The sequence below is a fragment of the Gopherus flavomarginatus genome, chromosome 15, assembly GCF_025201925.1.
Source record: "Gopherus flavomarginatus isolate rGopFla2 chromosome 15, rGopFla2.mat.asm, whole genome shotgun sequence".
NCBI classification, from domain to species: Eukaryota; Metazoa; Chordata; order Testudines; family Testudinidae; genus Gopherus; species Gopherus flavomarginatus.
In genome coordinates, this window is record NC_066631.1 from 454965 (window position 1) to 473261 (window position 18297).

General features: G+C 42.8%; 1 long non-coding RNA gene across 1 annotated transcript in view; it reads left to right on the forward strand.

Moving 5' to 3' along the window:
- LOC127034724 (uncharacterized) overlaps positions 1-10165 on the forward strand; it is a 170999-nt gene extending 160834 nt beyond the window's left edge. Inside the window, exon 4 of the long non-coding RNA XR_007769472.1 lies at positions 10084-10165. This is a non-coding gene — a long non-coding RNA (uncharacterized LOC127034724). The remainder of the gene's footprint in view (positions 1-10083) is intronic.
- The last annotated feature ends 8132 nt before the right edge of the window (positions 10166-18297 follow it).

Below are 18297 nucleotides of genomic sequence, written 5' to 3' on the forward strand. Positions count from 1 at the left end.
GAGACCACATGGAGGCTTTGGAGGCCCGGGTGGTGGAACTGGAGATGCTAAGGGAGGTAGAGAAGTATGTCGATGAGGCTTTCTGAGACACTGTAGATTTCTCCCACCTCTGGTCAGAAAGCCACTGCGCTGTTGAGGAGGATGAAAGGCCCACGGAAGGAGAGCAGTCAATGGGAGCAGAGGGAAAGCTTCCCATAATTGGGACCCTCCTTCCAGATCGTGTTGGAGTAACCTCTTGCACTGAAGTTACCTCTTAAGGGAGGGAACTGCAGTCATTAAGAAAAGGCAGCTGTTAGTAATGGGAGATTTGATCATTAGAAACAACGATAGCTGGGTTTGTGATGACCAGGAGAACCGTATGGTGACTTGCCTGCTTGGTACAAAGGTTGCTGATTTCTCGAGGCATCTAGATAGATTTATGTGTAGTGCTGTGGAGGAGCCGGTGGTCGTGGTACATGTAGGCACCAATGACATAAGGAACGGTAGGTGAGATGTCCTGGAGGCCAAATTTAGTCTGCGAGAAAGAGACTGAAATCTGGGACCTCTATGACAGCATTCTCAGAAATGCTTCCAGTTCCATGCGCAGGGCCAGGTACGCAGGCAGAGCTTCAGAGTCTCAATGCGTGGATGAGATGATGGTGTAGAGAGGAGGGGTTTAGATTTATTAGGAACTGGGGAAACTTTGTGGATGGGGGAGCCTATACAGGAAGGAAGGGCTCCACCTAAACCAAAGTGGAATCAGACTGCTGGCACTTAACATTAAAAAGGTTGCAGAGCAGTTTTTAAACTAAGAGATGGAGGGAAAGCCAATGGCTGCAGAGGAACTCGTGGATGGGACAGAGACTTGTATTAGAGAAGAATCTAGTGATAGAGATTTTTCTAGTTTTAGTCAGGAAGAGAGGCTGGAAGAGGATAAAGTAGGGGCCAGATCAGACGAGAAGCATTCACACACACAAAAATCTGACACATCAGAAAAGGGCAGACAAATAAAGAGTGACAAGTTTTTAAAGTGCTTGTACACAAATGCTAGAAGTCTAAATAATAAGATGGGTGAATTAGAGTGCTTCGTGTTAAAGGAGGTTTTTGACATAATAGGCATCACAGAAACCTGGTGGAGTAAGGACAATCAATGGGACACAATCATTCCAGGGTACAAAATATATCGGAAGGACAGAGCAGGTCATACTTGCGGGGAGAGGGGGAGTGGCACTGTATGTTAAAGAAAATGTACTCAAATGAAGTAAAAATCTTAAATGAAACCGCATGTTCCATAGAATCTCTATGGATAGTAATTCCATGCTCTAATAAGAATATAACGATATGGATTTATCATCGACCACCTGTCAAAGACAGTGATAGTGAGACTGAAATGTGAAGGGAGATTAAAGAGACTATCAAAATAAAGAAATCCATAATAATGGGAGATTTCAATAATCCCCAGATTGACTGAGTACATGTCACCTCAGGGCAAAATGCAGAGACAAAATTTCTGGATACTTTAAATGACTGTTTCTTGGAGCAGCTGGTACAAGAACCCACAAGGGGAGAAGCAACTCTCGATTTAGTCCTGAGTGGAGTGCAGGATCTAGTCCAAGGGCTAACTATAACAGGACCATAATATAACAACATTTAACATTCCTGTGGTGGGAAGAACACCTCAACAGCTCAACACTGGCATTTAATTTCAGGAAGGGGAACTATGCAAAAATGAGAGAGTTAGTTAAACAGAAATTAAAAGGTACAGTGACTAGAGTGAAATCCCTGCACGCTGCAAGGACACTTTTCAAAGACACAATATTAGAGGCCCAACTTAAATGTATCCTCCAAATTAAAAAACACAGCAAAAGAGCTAAAAAAGAGTCACTGTAGCTTAACGGCCATGTAAGAGAAGCAGTGAGAGATAAAAAGGCATCTTTTAAAAAGTGGAAGTCAAATCCTAGTGAGATAAATAGAAGGGAGCATAAGCACTGCCAAATTAAGTGTAAAAATGTAATAAGAAAAGCCAAAGAGGAGTTTGAAGAAAGGGCTAGCCAAAAACTCAAAAGGTAATAACAAAATGTTTAAGTACATCAAAAGCAGGAAGCCTGCTAAACAACCAGTGGGGCCCCTGGATGATCGAGATGCAAAAGGAGCCCTTAAAGACTATAAAGTCATTGCGGAGAAACTAAATGCATTCTTTGCTTCAGTCTTCCTGGCTGAGGATGTTGGCAAGATTCCCAAATCTTTTGTGGGTGACAAATCTGAGGAACTGCCACAGATTGAAGTGTCAGTAGAGGAGTTTTGGAACTAATTAATAAACTTAACTGAAACAAGTCTCCGGAACCAGATGGTATTTACCCAAGAGTTCTGAAGGAACTCAAATGTGAAATTGGGGAACTATTAGCTATGGTTTGTAACCTGTCTTTAAATCGGCTTCTGTACCCAATGACTGGAAGATAGCTAATGTAACGCCAATATTTAAAAAGGGCTCTAGAGGCGATCCTGGCAGTTACAGACTGGTAAGTCTAACGTCTGTACCAGGCAAATTAGTTGAAACAATAGTAAAGAATACTATTGTTAGGCACGTAGAAGAACAAAAATTGTTGAGCAAAAGTCAACATGGTTTCTGTAAAGGGAAATCGTGTCTTACTAATCTATTAGAGTTCTTTGAAGGAGTCAACAAACATGTGGACATAGTGTACTTAGATTTCCAGAAAGCCTTTGACAAGGTCCCTCGCCAAAGGCTCTTACATAAATTATATTATCATGGGATAAGAGGGAAGATCTTTTCATGGATTGAGAACTGGTTAAAAGACAGGGAACAAAGGGTAGGAATAAATGGTAAATTTTCAGAACGGAGAGGAGTAACTAGTGGTGTTCCCCAAGGGTCAGTCCTAAGACCAATCCTATTCAACTTATTCATAAATGATCTGGAGAAAGGGGTAAATAGTGAGGGGGAAAAGTTTGTAGATGATACTTGTGATGATGCGGTTCTGGTGGGACTCAATTGAGAGTGACAAATCACTTAAAACAGGGCAGTCACAGCCCAAAGCTGGGATTTTTCCACCTCTAAGGCAAACCAAACTAGCCAGAGAAAGAGGACTTTGGTTTCACCCCACTGGTTAACCACAAGTCACACAAGCAATTCCCTTAGACACTCCAGTCTTCCAGTATCACCGCCAGTGCACTCGTCCTGGGGATGAATGGTTATGAAAACCAACACCCCAATAAAAGAAAAAGGTTCTCTCGATCCCAAAGAATCAAGCCCCAGACCCAGGTCAATATACACATCAGATCTTACCCACAAATGACGTTGTTGCCAATCCTTTAGAATCTAAAATCTAAAGTTTTATTCATAAAAGGAAAAAGATAGAGAGGAGAGCTAGAATTGGTTAAATGGAATCAATTACATGCAGTAATGGCAAAGTTCTTAGTTCAGGCTTGTAGCAGTGATGGAATACACTGTAGGTTCAAATCAAGTCTCTGGAGTACATCCCCCTCTGGCATGGGTCAGTCAGTCCTTTGTTCGGAGCTTCACTTTGTAGCAAGGTTCCTCCAGAGGTAAGAAGCAGGATTGAAAACAAGATGGAGATGAGGCATCAGCCTTTTATAGGCTTTTCCAGGTGTAAGAACACTTCTTTGTTCTTACTGTGGAAAATTACAGCAAAATGGAGTCTGGAGTCACATGGGCAAGTCCCTGCATTCTTTGCTGAGTTATAAGGCATATCTGCCTTCTCTCAGTGAGTCATTTGAATAGATGATGGTCCTTAATGGGCCATCAAGCATGCTAGGCAGAGCAAACACCAACTTGTCTGGGATGTCTCCCAGAAGCACAGCATAAGTTTGAAATACAGACAGTATAGAGCCAATACTTACAACTTCAACTACAAAATGATACATACATATAGACACCATAATTATAACCAACAACTCATAACCTGGTCTTGGACAGCTTATATGACCCCCTTTACATAAGATTTGGTGCCACTACAGGACCATGGTTGCAATGATGTTCTATTTGGTTCCAGGTTATATTAATAATGTCACAATACTAAACTGCTCAAGATAGTTAAGACCAAAGCAAACTGTGAAGAACTTCAAAAAGATCTCACAAAACTAAGTGACTGGGCAACAAAATGGCAAATGTGTATAAATGTAAAGTAATGCACACTGGAAAAAATAACCCCAACTATACATACAATATGATGGGGGCAAAATTAGGCTAATCAGGAAAAAGATCTTTTTGTCATTGTGGATAGTTCTCTGAAGACATCCAGCAGTGTGCAGCGGAAGTCAAAAAAACAAACAGGATGTTAGGAATTATTTAAAAAGGGATAGACAGTAATACAGAGAATATCTTATTGCCCTTATATAAATCAATGGAAATAAATAATTTAGACCCCATCATTTTATATGTATATTTGGGATTATGTTTTCCAATGGGCTGCACTATGTGCTACCCTGACATCTAGCACTGCTGAGATCCTGCATTCAGTGATATCCCTGCCCTTTCTGTTCCCTTTCTCCACTGTACCCCACGCTTATGCTTCCAGCTTCCCCAGGACTTTCTTTTTGTCTCTGGACTCATCTGTCAGCAAGAAGCAGTGCCAGGGAGACTTTGATTTCTGGGACGTGGATTTACTTTCTGTGTGTTTAAGGAGACTCTTTGAAATTGAGTGTCTGTGACATTAAGCACAGTGCAATCTGGACTGTTGAACAGCTCTGTCCCCTCAGTTCCCCAAGCTGGGGTGACTTTTACACTGCTCTACTGTGAGAGCAGCCACTCCTGGGCAGTTCACACGCAGTCTCCAGCATGTAACTCGCTCCCAGCTACACAGTTTTGAGTGCAGTCAGTGACTCACAAATTACAGTACCCCACAGGGGAGCCCCAGAAAATTCTCTGCTCCCAGACTTCCCCCAGAAATGTGCATCTTGCACTGTCCAGCGCACTGCTGAACAATGGGAGCTCATATGAAGTCTGTTGTTTCATCAGTGGAAAATGCCATGCACCAGCCTTGTTATTCCAAATGGAGTTTCCAACACACTTTAATCCAAACACACCGATTAGATAAAAAAAGGAAACAAGATTATTAACTACTGAAAAAAAAGATTTTAAGTGACTGCAAGTAATGAGGCATAAAAATCAGAATTGTTTACAAAAGAAATGCAAGATAAAACACAAACTAATGTTTAACTTAACAAGCTAAAATGCATTTAAAACAAATGTTTTCTCTCACTGTCTTCTGAAACAGGCTGGTTTTCCTTTCAGCAAGGACTCTCCTTAACTTGCCCCTGCTGCCCACATTCAGTTCTTCAGGAGTTGTCATGAGCAGAGGGAAAGGGGAGAGAGAGAGAGTCTTATGCATTTTCCTCACCTCTTTTTATAATTCAGTCCTTTGTACTAGAAACAAATTCAGTTCCCAGCTGAGTCATGGTGACAGGCTGTCATAGATACGAGCTTCAAGTGTCCCTATGATGGAATGTAAATGTCATCTTCACACCTTCCCCCTAGTGGAGAATGGCTGTTTGACCAGCTGTTCGCCTTGCTGTCTCTGAGGAACTTAGGGTTAGGGTTGCAACTTTTTCAGTAGTATCATACCATAAAATCTCATAACTTTACATACAATGTTGCTACACAGTTTAACAGGAAGATATTCAGTAGATTATGTCTTTTCAAATGATACCTCACAAACCATACAGTGATAAATGAAGGGGAGGGGAGGGATCTCCCTTTTATAAACACCCAGCCAGCCAGTTGGCTCTAAAATCCCTGTTGGTGCGAGTTCTCTGCTTGCTTTACCTCTAAAGGGTTAACAAGCCAACAGGGTTTAAAAAAATAAAAAGTATTGGGCACCTGACCAAAAGAGCCAATGGAAAGGCTAGAACATTTTTAAATGGGAAAGTAACTTTCCCTTTGTCTGCTGTTCTCCGGAGAAGGTGACATGGAGTAGCAATGCTGTGTAAGGCTTGAAGCAGGTATGAAAATTCATCTTCCATACCTAGAAGAAATGATTTCGCTAGAGAATGTTTAGACAGACACAATCAGGTTTATTTTTTATTTTGGCTTTTGGATCTCCTCTGTGCTATCCCAGATGCTTTTGTTTGCTTGTAAGCTTTAAGCTGAAACCCCGAGAAAGCTATTTTGGGTGCTTACAAAAATTGTTTCTTTTAAGATCTAGCAAAAGCCTAAGTTCTAGATGTATTGTTTTCCTTTTCAATTTTAATAAAATTTACCTCTTTTAAGAACAGGATTGGATTTTTGGTGTCCTAAGAAGTTTTTGTGTGTTGTTTGGTTAGCTGGTAGCCACAGCTAATTTCACTGCTCTACAGCCAAAATGCTTCTGAAATAAATGTAGTCAAACTTTACTAATTCTGGGTCACTGAGAACAAAAATGATGCTTAAAATTGTTGATTGGCTCTAGTCTAGCTGTTGGGCTCCAGACTACAGCAGTGGAATCTCCTGGCAGGTGATGTTGGGTTTCCATGTTCCGTGACCGTCAAAAAGATCTTGTCCCATTCCTCTTCATGGAAGGTGATCTTGTAGCCTGCAATAACATCGGTGGTGTGATGGCAGCCCTCAACATCGTTCACGATCCAGATGAGTGGAGACTGTTCATTGATTCATCGAAGACGAGTCTTAAAGCTGTTTTGCTGCATAATGGCAATTTTTTGCCATCAATTCTAGTTGGTCATGCAGTCCGTATGAAGGAAACCTATGACAACATGAAACAACTTTTGAGGTGCATAAACTATGACCAACATCAGTGGCAGCTTTATGGTGATTTGAAGGTTGTTGCTCTCTTGCTTGGTCTGCAGACTGGATACACAAAGTACTGCTGTTTTCTCTGCGAATGGGATAGTCGTGCAAGAGATTCCCACTACATCAAGAAAGATTGGCCACTCCAACAGTCATTGGAGCCTGGGAGGAAAAGTGTTCAGCATCCACCACTTGTTGAATCAAGGAAGATTTTGTTACCACCCTTACACATCAAGCTGGGTCTGAAGAAGAACTTTGTCAAGGCCATTGACAGAACACAAGCAGCTTTCAAGTACCTCCGTGGAAAATTTCCAAGGTTAAGTGAAGCTAAGATAAAGGAAGGTGTCTTTGTTGGTCCTCAGATTTGTGAACTTCTTCGAGATGATGCATTTGACCATGCACTGCGTGGCAAGGAAAAGACAGCATGGAAAGCCTTCCAGTTAGTGGCAATAAATTTTCTCAGAAACAACAAGGCAGACAACTACAGGTTGTTGGTGGAAAACCTCCTCAAGGCATACAAAAGCCTTGGTTGCAACATGTCACTAAAGATACATTTTTTGCACTCTCATCTAGTTTTTTTTCCACCAAACTGCGGAGCAGTGAGCAATGAGCACGGCGAGTGATTTCACCAGGACATTGCAACAATGGAGAAACGCTAACAGGGCAAATGGAGCCCATCAATGCTTGCAGACTATTTCTGGACAGTGACGAGAGATGCTCCATTGAATGAATACAAGAGACAAGCCAAGAAGCGCTGAGTAGACACTGAATAAGACTAAACTATGTACATAATAGTTTTTTGCCTTTTGTTTCATAATAAATTTTATTTATATAATCCTTTTGCTGATTTTTAAAGTGTTACATAAACAGGACAGGTGAAATATTATCATGTAAAGCAACCATAAACACATGAAAAGACCTAGGTTTACAATTTATGATTAAAACTCTACTATCTACACAATATACATAGACATAAAATGTAAAAACTTAAATATCTTAGAAACAGTAGCCAATCAGTTGTTTTAATTGTCATATTTGAATTCAGCACATCAAAATATATAATAAATACCACATTTTATTTCTGAAGCAGACGACTTCTCAAAAATTGTAGACCGGTGTTTCCTTTGTTTTCTTTCTCAGCTCTTTCCCGGAGGGGAGGTGAAAGGGCTTGAGGGTGCCTCAAAGGGAAGAATTCTCAAGTGCTCCTTCCTGGGTCCAAGGGTTTGGGAGTTTTTTCATTTGGGTGGTGGCAGCATTTACCAAGTCAAGGTCAGAGAAAAGCTGTAACTTTGGGGGTTTAATACACGTCTAGAGTGGCACAAATTAATTTGTAGAATCCTGTCAGGCCTCTACTTTCTGCACTTGGAGTGACAGAGTGGGGATTCAGCCCTGAGACATACTATGAACAAAACTGATCATAATTTTCTAGAAGAGTGAACATAGGGGTACAGACTTGCATAGTGTGTGTCTGTGTGTTCCCAACATATATGTGGGTATTTCAGTCCCTCACAAGCAAGGTGTTTGGCATCTTCAAACACCCGGGGAACCGGTCCTGGGAATTGACCTGTTTATTAAGTGACACTGTATGGAATTGAGAGACTTTATATTATTATTATTTTATTATAAATACCAATATGATGAAATTGCAATGAATCGTGCTATATATGCCATGTAAGGAGTCAGTGAAAATGTTATGATTTTCCAAGTACGATGATCTTGTTTCTATCTTTGTATTGTGAGTTACAGATATGTAGGGTATATCTGTATTCCAGACTTGTCCAGGGTTTCTGAGTGACACCCCCAGACATATTGGCATCAGCGCTGCCCAGCCTGTTCGATGGCCAATCCAGGGTCATCAGCCATACAATAAACCCTTTGAAAGTATTAAGGGGATACACCTATTGAATCAGCAAGACATGCACGATTATGCCTGTTGTGGCAAATTGCCGGCACTATTATGCTGGGTCTCGTGCTTTCTCTTCTTTGATGGGGGGGCGTTCAGGGCACCATTTCTTGCCCCTGAATTGGAATATTAAGTACCCCACTTGTGTCCTAGAGGAGGGGAGTGGAGAGGGAGGGACTTGGGCCCACCCTCTACTCCATGTCCCAGCCCAGGGGCCCTGAGGATAGTGGTAAACCACTTGAACTGATGGTTCCTTCCCCTGGGCTACTTCCCACTCCTACCCTTCAGCTTGTGGGAGGGCTTCCCGCCCTCCCTCTGTACAAACCAGGTGCCCCTTATCTAGGGCCTTGAACTTCTTAGCCCACTGCAGCACTTCTCCAAACTTTCCTCTGCTTCCCTTCAAACTGTTCTTTGCTCCAGTACCAATCCTTTCTGATCCAACTCCTTCCCTGTCTGATTGGAGCAGGGGTCTTTATCAGGTGACTGACTGCAGGTGCTCTAATTGGCTTCAGGTGCTCTAGTTAATCTATAGCAAACTTTCTTCCCTCTACAGGGAATAAGGATCCCTTCTAACCCTCTCCTGCTGCCCTCTGGCCATGCTGTATCACACTGTGTACTGAGAACTCCAAGGCTTTTCCATGCCATGTGCTGTGAAGCTTGTGTTTGGGACACAGGAAGTAGAAGCCATTTGGCAAAAGGAATATAAAGGGCAGCTGCATCATCTCTATTTTGTCTTCAATCCCCCTTCCTACCTCTGGAGCAACTTCTCTACAAACTGAAGGCTTGAACAAAGGACTGAATAATGTGGATGTGTACCAGGGAGCCTTTCAAGCCAGAAACTCACCAATAATGCTAAGAACCAGATGTATAGATTTCTGAATGTGTCTGACTGCTTTCCTATGTAACAATTCCCTTTTTCTTTCTTTCTTTTATAATAAATCTTTAGTTTAGATGCTTTCTTGCTTATAAATCTTTAGTTTAGATGCCAAGGATTGGCTGGCATCGTAGTATTTTGAGTAAGATCCAAACCCATACTGACCTGGTAATGTGGCTGACTCTGGGGTCAGAAGAACACTTTTTTTATGTGAGCAGAGTTTTTAAATAACCTCTCACTGTGCTGGACATAGGTACTGATTGGGAGTCAGAGAACTGGAATGCAATAAAGGAGGCCGTGTGATTTCTTTTTTCAGTTTCTCGATAACCAGCGTGGGGGATCAGAAGCACAGTTGGTGACTGGTCGGTGAGTTTAACTTCCGTGTTACCCACAAGTTTGGGGAGCCTCTGCTCTCCCTTTTTCAGCCTGCCCTGGTCTTGGCATTTTCAGTGAGGACTAGCCCAGGCACACCAGGTCACACTAAGTATTAAAGTTAAATTAATAGAATGTTTTTTATGACAAAGTTTTATGAAATCAACGCAACTCTTTTGTTTTCTTTCATCTGAGCAGGGTTTCCAGTTTCCAAACCTGATGTGATCTCCCAGCTGGAACAAGGGGAAGAGCCATGGGTCTCAGACCTCCAGGGTTCAGAGGGAAAACAGACCCTGAGATCTCCCTGCAGAGGTGAGGAAACATTAAACCAACTCTGAGTGTGTAAGTGCCTGAAGGAAACATCTGGGATGCCCTACAAAGCCCTTGAGAGGTCTCTCAGTTCATTATTGTTGCCAGCAGGGGTCATATCCTCAGGGTAACTATAGCTCATGGCTTCCCTTAGATTCTAGCAGACACCAGGCAGTATCTTCCTCTCTTCCCCCTGAGAATTTGGATGGGATTTGAAAGCCAAATTGATCCCCTCTTCTCTCCTGTTTTGGGGAAGAGTATGGGGGAGTTCAGTTTGTGATTTTTATTTGACCTCCATCCAGCACTTAGTTTGTTTTGGCTTTTCACTTTTCATCCCTGTTTGAGGTTTCTGTCTTTTTCACAGCAGGTGATGTAATGGCATGTGAGAAAGAGAAGCAGAATTCTCAGCAGAAAAATGTTCAGCAACTGGATAAACACAGAGCATTATTGCAAAGATCAAGAAGCAATGTGTCCAGGAGTCATGAGGAGGAAAAATCCTGTGAGATTCAGCACAGCCCAGGAAGAGAGCAAGGAAACCAGCCGGGGGTGAAAATGGGTAAACGTATTTCCTCTCAGGGAACTCAGAAGGACCTCAAGGAAACCACAACAAAACAGGAAATCATCATTGGAAAGAGAAAAAATACATGTACAGAGTGTGGAAAAAACGTATGTGACTAATCAGCCCTTCTTAATCATGAGAGAATCCACACAGGCGACTGGCCCTATGAATACTGTGAGCGTGGGAAAAACTTCACTCACAGATCATCCCTTTCTGTTCATAGGAGAATCCTGACAGGGGAGAGGCCCTATGAATGCCGTGAGTGTGGGAAAATTTTCACTTACAGATCAGACCTTTCTAGACATCAGAGAATCCACACAGGGCCAGGCCCTACAAATGCAGTGAGTGTGGGAAAACCTTCACTCAAATATCAGCTTTTTCTGTTCATCAGAGAATCCACATGGATGACAGGCCCTATGAATGCCGTGAGTGTGGGAAAACCTTCAATCACAGCTCAAATCTTATTACCCATCAGAGAATCCACACAAAGTCTAGGCCCTATAAATGCTGTGAGCATGAAAAATACTTCCCTAAGAGTTCAGCCCTTTCTGAACATCAAAGAATCCACAAAGGGGAGAGGCCCTATGAATGCAACGAGTGTGGGAAAAACTTCACTAGCAGCTCAGCCCTTTCTAAACATCAGAGAATCCACACTGGGGATAGGCCCTATGAAAGCAGTGAGTGTGGGAAAACCTTCCCTTGGCACTCAGCCCATATTAGCCATCAGAGAATCTGCAAGGGAGATTCACACTATAAAAACCTCTAGGGCTATCAATTTTTTTTCTTTAATACTTTTCCTGATTCCCATATAATAACTTTTTAAATCTGTTTGAACTGTTTGCAGTATTGTTATCCCTCAGCTTGTCCAGATGAGTGGCCCATTTATGCCTTTTGTAGTTTGCCTTCTTTTGAGGTGGGCCCATTTGTCCTTTCTGTCAACTCAATTATCCCGTGAGTAGTTGGAGTGTGCCCTTTCTATGAGGAACCAGGGAGCATCACATTTATACCATTCCTCCTATTGCAAAGTTATTGTTAGAGTCACCAATGATACAGATTGTATCATTGCCAGTTGTTCTCACGTTGCTCTGGGTGGTGCTGAAGCGCAGTTATATTGGGAATTTTTCATATTATAGTTAAATAAAGAGGAGCAGGGGGAAAAAGTGTCATTTCAGCCTCTGTGACACTGGAAGGAGATGGAGTGACTCAGAGATTCTCTCCTTCCTCATCACTCCAGAACTGTTACATTTTGGCTTCTCTGTGCAGAGTTTATTTTCATCACATTCTACCCCTCCACTTCTCAAAGTGTGATGTGAGGAGGAATTCTCAGCTGTCTGTGCTTGGAGATGATGCTTTGATTTCTTTAATCCTATACCAGAGTCGCTATGACTGGAAATGAAAGTGTCAAAGACCTGGAAGGGGAATTTAAATGGATCCCAAACATAGTGTGACTATTTGGCATTTAAATTCCAGGTTTCATCTATTGGTAAAGCCGCTTCTGGCAAGGGGGCTATTTTGTCCCCCTTTATGGGGATGTTAGGATACTTACAATTTTGTAAATAACATAACTGACTATTGAGAGAGTGCTGAGTGAAGCAGCTTTGAATGGATCAGAGGAGAATGTGATGGGAGAATCTCTTGTCCTGATTCTAAATAATCAGATGTAACCTGTTCTGGAATTTCTCTTGATACTTTCATTGTCATGTATTCTGTCTCTCTGTGATGTGGGTTTCTCTCTTTCCTGAAGGCTGTTTGCTCACCCAATTGAATATTAGTTCAGTTCGATAGGATGTAGCTCAGATTTATTGGAGAATTTAAGACAAATGACCATTTCCTAAAGTCCTCATTTGTCACTTCAGCTTTGCTTTTTCCCCACCTCTCCGTGATGGCACGGAGAAAGGTCAAGTGCAGTTCTGTCAACAGTGGAGAACTCTCTAATTTACTGCACATGCTAACAAAGAAACAGCAGTTATTTAAAATCTCCATTCGGAAATGATGAACAGCACCAGAACCCCAACTAACTGAAGGAAGTGCATATGATCACAGTGTAGTTCAATTATTTAAGTAAGTATTTTCTAAGATGATTAGGGGAGAGAATTCCACATTAAGTGATTTTTAACTTGACAAAATGCCCATGTATTTGGTTCCCGAAGCATTTTTGTAACCCATGCCCCACAGAAGATCTTTCCTATTCGAAGTGCTCCCCTTCGTGATGCAGATTGTCGCAACCCTAAAGTGCACGCTTAAACACGGGCTCTTTTTGGCCAATTGTCGGCCCATAGCCATTTTATTTTAGTAAAAGGACAAGGTGGTTTCCATTTTGGGTCAGATTCTTGTTCCTTAAGGGACAGGAAAGCCCCAGGGTGTCGTGTGCATAACCCTAGTGTGTCGGGTGCACCCTGTGAGCTGTTGTGATGCAGTAGGTACTGTCTGTGTGGGGAGTGGGAGAGCAGGGGAGGACTTTAGGGGATGGACGATGCCAGGGCCTGTAACCTGAGCTAGGTAAGGGAGGGGAAAGGTCAACACCTTTGCCCGGGAAGGGGGACAAAGGAAGGGAGCGGCAGTAGGGAAGCAGTTTGAGTTTGGGCTTGGGGCTGTGTGGGCAGAATTCAGGGTATCCTAGCTAGGATCCAAGCACCCTGAAAGCCCAGAAGGACTCGGTGGAGGGGTCCTGACTGTGCCTGCAAGCTGTGCTGTAACCTGTGTTCCTATTGTCCAATAAACCTTCTGTTTTACTGGCTGGCAGAAAGTCACTGTGGGTCCCAGGAAGAGGGGTGCAGGGCTGGACTCCCCCACACTCCGTGACAGCCGTATACAGACATGTAAGCATGTCTCAAACAAAGAAGTAGCGTGCTTGCCAAGTACAGCTTCTGCTACATAGGCGGCTCCTACTCAGAACCTGGAAGGCGAAGGAGCTAGGGGGCCAATCCGGTATCAATACACATAAAAGGGAACCAATCTGAAACTGACATGAGTAAAAGCCCCCAGACAAAACTATGTCTCATGCCAGAATCGAGAGGAGTTCCCGCGGGTCAGCTGGAAAGTCTGATCACCCTTTCAGCCAGGGAATCTCCTCCGGATTTAGCTGGCTCGTGTCATCTCGTATTAAACAAGACCACCTCCCCTAATTCGCTATGCAATCAGTGTTTATGCTGCTGGTTGGCTGTATCTGGAGTGTGGTATGTATTTTGTAATTTCTGCAAATATTTCTGCTTTCGCCTGACTCTTCCCCCGTCTCTATCCCCTCTTCTGTTTCTTGGGTTTACTTCATTCTGTGTATAAGAAAAGCGGTTGGTTTTTTTTTCTTTCCTTTTTCTTTTTTTATAGCTTATCTTTTGGCCTTGCTTCTTCCTTTTATGTGAAGCAGTGTAGATAAGAGTTAACATGTTGATCTTCCTAGCCAAAGTGTACTCTATTCCCGTTGTTAAAATAAATATAGCCATTTGGCTTTAAACCAACTCTGTTGTGTCCCGCTATTCCTCTCCCCTTAAATAGTCACTCGAACCTTACGTGTCACAGACACAGATGTTGAGGAAAGAGAAGTGGTATTTTTGTTCAATTTATCCTTAATAGATGCTCAAAATGTGTATAAAATGAAATCAATGTTGGAAATCTAATAGCTGCAGAAAAATAGCTCTTTTTAAATAGAAATTCTAGCTCTGGTAATGAAGATTCTGATCCGGGCCTGTATCCAGTCCCTTGCCTGGAACTGTGTCACCAAATTAAAGAAAAGCTGGGCATGTTTCCAAAAGCCATTGCTTACGACATTGCTGAGATTTTGAGTGGTTTTGTAAAGGATTCTACTTCTGAGAAGTGTAAATTTACCCTAAAAAGGGCAACGAAACAAAGGGCATCAGGAATGTATGTTTTTTTCGGATGAGGCAAGAAAAGGGAGTAGCATTGTCCCCCTTGGGTAGCCCCTGTTCAATTCCAAGTCAGAAAGCAAAACTCTTCTGCAAGAATATCCAAAAAATATTGTGTTTCACTTCACTTTATCAGTACAGTTGTGTGGCAATTAAATGATGACCCTAAAATTTCATAAAAGCAAAGAACACTGAACAAAAAAGTGTGGGAAATACAGATGTATCTGAGAAAATGGCTTGGAATGAAGGAAGACAAAAATTGATCTGTCGAGAGAACAGGCCCTGTTTCCCCCTAGTTTGGAACTTCTCTTACAACTACTGGAATAGAAAAGCTAAGCAAATGGGGTTCTATTGTTGCAAAGGAGATTGAAGTGAGGCCATTTTCTCCAGATAAAAGAAAATGGTCATGTCAGGAGTGGAATTTGAAACCACGTCTCTATGCAGAAACCAGAATACCCAAGAGAAAGGAAAAAAGAGTCTTAAAACTGGCACTTTGGACCAGTCCACAATCCTAACGCTACAAAGAATGTGACTTATCAACCCTAGTTTTCATTAATATTTGATGACACTCTTTAGGGAGGCCAAGATGGCACATCTCTTTCAACTCCTAGAGACCTTCTCCAGCACAGCTGATTTTTAGGCACACTCACCCGGACCTAAAGTTACACCTTTCTTGGAGTTGCATGAATTCTGCGGTGTTGGAAACTCCCTGCTCACCTTTTAAGTGAACAAAAGATGGGTGCTGGCATTCTGAGACCCTGAAAATCCTGCCCTGGGGGCCAGACAGTTAAGCAACCAGCATCCACAACCTCTACCATAATAGCATCCTGTCTGGCAACAACTCACTTATCAATAGCTGGGGTCTGAAATCCTCATTTCTTTGTTGTTCTATCACTGTAGTCTCCACTTTCCTATTGCTTGTCTGTATAATCTCTGTCTGGTTCTGTGATTGTTTCTGTCTGCTGTATAATTGATTTGTTGGGTGTAAAGCAATTAAAGTGGTGGGGTATAACTGGTTAGATAATCATGTTACAATATGTTAGGATTGGTTAGTTACATTTCAGTAAAATGATTGGCTAAGGTATAGCTAAGCAGAACTCCAGTTTTACTATATAGTCTGCAGTCAATCAGGAAGTAAGGGGAAAATGGGAATGGGAGTAGGAGAATTGGAGTTATGTTTTGCTAAGGGGGGGAATAGGAAGAGGGAATGGGAACAGGGACACAGGCAAGCCTCTGTGGTGTCAGAGCTGGGAAGGGGGATACTGAGGAAGGAAATTGGAATCATTGCTTGCTGGAAGTTTACCCCAATAAACATTGAATTGTTTGCACCTCTTGAACTTCGGGTATTGCTGCTCTCAGGTCATGTGAGAAGGACCAGGGAATGGGAGGGTGATGCGATAAATCCTCTAAGAAGTACTTCTTTCAGGGTGTGAAAAACCCTGGAATCCGTATGATTAAGTTGGCCTAAGCCATGGTTAGCTAGTGCTAAATGAAAGGAAAGATTGTTCTGTCAATGTAGCTGTTACAGGGGTGGAAAACCCCTCTACTCACTGTAGCAACTGTCTACTCCACAGTGCTACAGCAGTGTCACAGCATTTTAAGTGTAGACAGCCTCAGAGTGAGACCAGGTCTGGCTCTGTGGATGCTCAGGCACTACAACAAGAGCAGTGACAATACACTAATGCTTCCATAGTTGACAGGATTCAAACCTGCCTGGGGAGACCCCAATGGATTTCTAGTCCATCGCCTTAACCTCTCGACCACAACTACTTGATGTATAGGTGCTTCACTACACAATGATTCTGTCCTCACTGAATTGTCAATTCAAATTGCTCAAACCAGCTCCCCCAGCACACTCCTGGCTGTTCATTAGTGTAAGTGTGTCCATGGCTGAACAGCAAGAGTTTCTGCCTATTTCCCTTCCAGCTGGAGTATGATTAGAGTGTGTTTGTGATTAACCACATTGCTATAGATTGTTGTTCATTCCCCACACTGACAATTCAGACCGTCCCATTCCTATTCGAATCTCCACCATGTCATTTCAATAGCCGGGGGCAGGATTTCTCTGGGGCACTGAAATGTTTCAGGGGGTTGGTACAAGAACTCAGCCTTGCATCCATCCCTGATGTTTCATGGACTAACAATAGCAGCATAAAGAAAGAGATGAGTCAATATCTCACTGTTAGAGGTGAAGGTGGCCTCGTCCTGTCTGCATGACCATTGCCATTGCAGGAGAGAAGGTTTCAATGGAATCGAATGCCCTGGCTCAGACAAGAGACAGAGGGAGGTTTTGCTGTTCATGGATCTGTGCAAAGAAAATTGTGTCTCTGTGTGAAATTAAGGAGGGAAATGAAACGTCCACATGGTGGCCCAATGCCCTAAGGAATGTGGGCGATGGACTCCGGCTGGGAAATGATTTTACAGGATCAATGTATTGCCCTTATTAAAAGCTATGGCTAAAAGGCAGCCACTGTTGTTAGTACCTGAACCTGTGTAGGGACACCCGAGTGGGTATCAAGTCCATTGCCTTAACCAGGGGTAGTCAATTATTTTATCAAGAGCCAAATTTCTTGGTCAAGATATAGTCAATGTATAGACACCAGCGAAAATAATACACTGATGATAATAAGAAGAATATAGAAATATTTTGCAGTCACTATGGGCATAACTATGATAATTGTTTCATGTTTCACCCTTTATATCTGGCACCACCTTCCTTCCCTGTAGTCTTGTAGTTTACCAAGGGTAAAACTAAACATCTCTTCAGATACCAGAGAGTGTTTTCATTCCTGCTAGCTACACAGGGATTTGATGTAGCTGCTTTCAATCCTCTGGCTCTGCCGGGATAAGTAACATTTCAGGCCGTCACTGAACTGAAGGAGGGAGATCATTTTTTGACAGGTTACGCCTCCTCTTAAAGGTGTTTGTCTGGCAGCCTTGGTTCCAAGGTCTCTCCTGAGGGAAGAAAGTTTCTGTGCAAAATACCAAAACTTTTAACAGAGCAGAGGGAAAGGCAACGGCCAATATGTACCACAACATGATTCTTTTATGTGGGATGACTCTGAACACTGACTGATCTGCACTCTCTTGTGTTTGAAGAGATGTTTAGTTTTGCACTTTGGAACCTATAAGGCTGAAGCAATGTTAAGGATGGTGACACTGCGATTGAAGGGTTATTTAAGGTTGTAAAAATTGTTAAAAATGCTGAGTTTAAACTTGAACTGCCTGTTATTAAAGGCTGGTTTCCCCACGTCAGTTCCATAAGCTCTGCTTGAAAGGCCCTGGGTTCTCTCCTGCCTCGGTGGGAACTAAAGGGAATCGTCCTCTGCTGCCTTTGACTCCAGGCTGATTTTTCTGGGGAGGGGGAGTGGAATTGATTTGTTTGCTGTTGAGAAGGGAGCCAGGCCAGTTCTCAGAGAACTCCCAGCATCTTCCCAGCCCAACCCAGGCTGCTGCCCTGTCCCAGCCTCTGTTCCCCTGGGGGCCCTGCATGTTTGACTCTAGAGCAGGCAGGGAGCAGCAGGTGAGGCAGAGGACACCTGGGCTGGGTAGATGCTAGGAGCAGAGCACCAGAGGCCAATACTGGCTCCCTCCTCAGCAGCAAACAATCAGTCCCCATCCGCATCCCGGGACAGCAGCCTGCAGCCCAGGGCAGTGCCAAGTGGGGGTTTCTCTTTTTCCTCT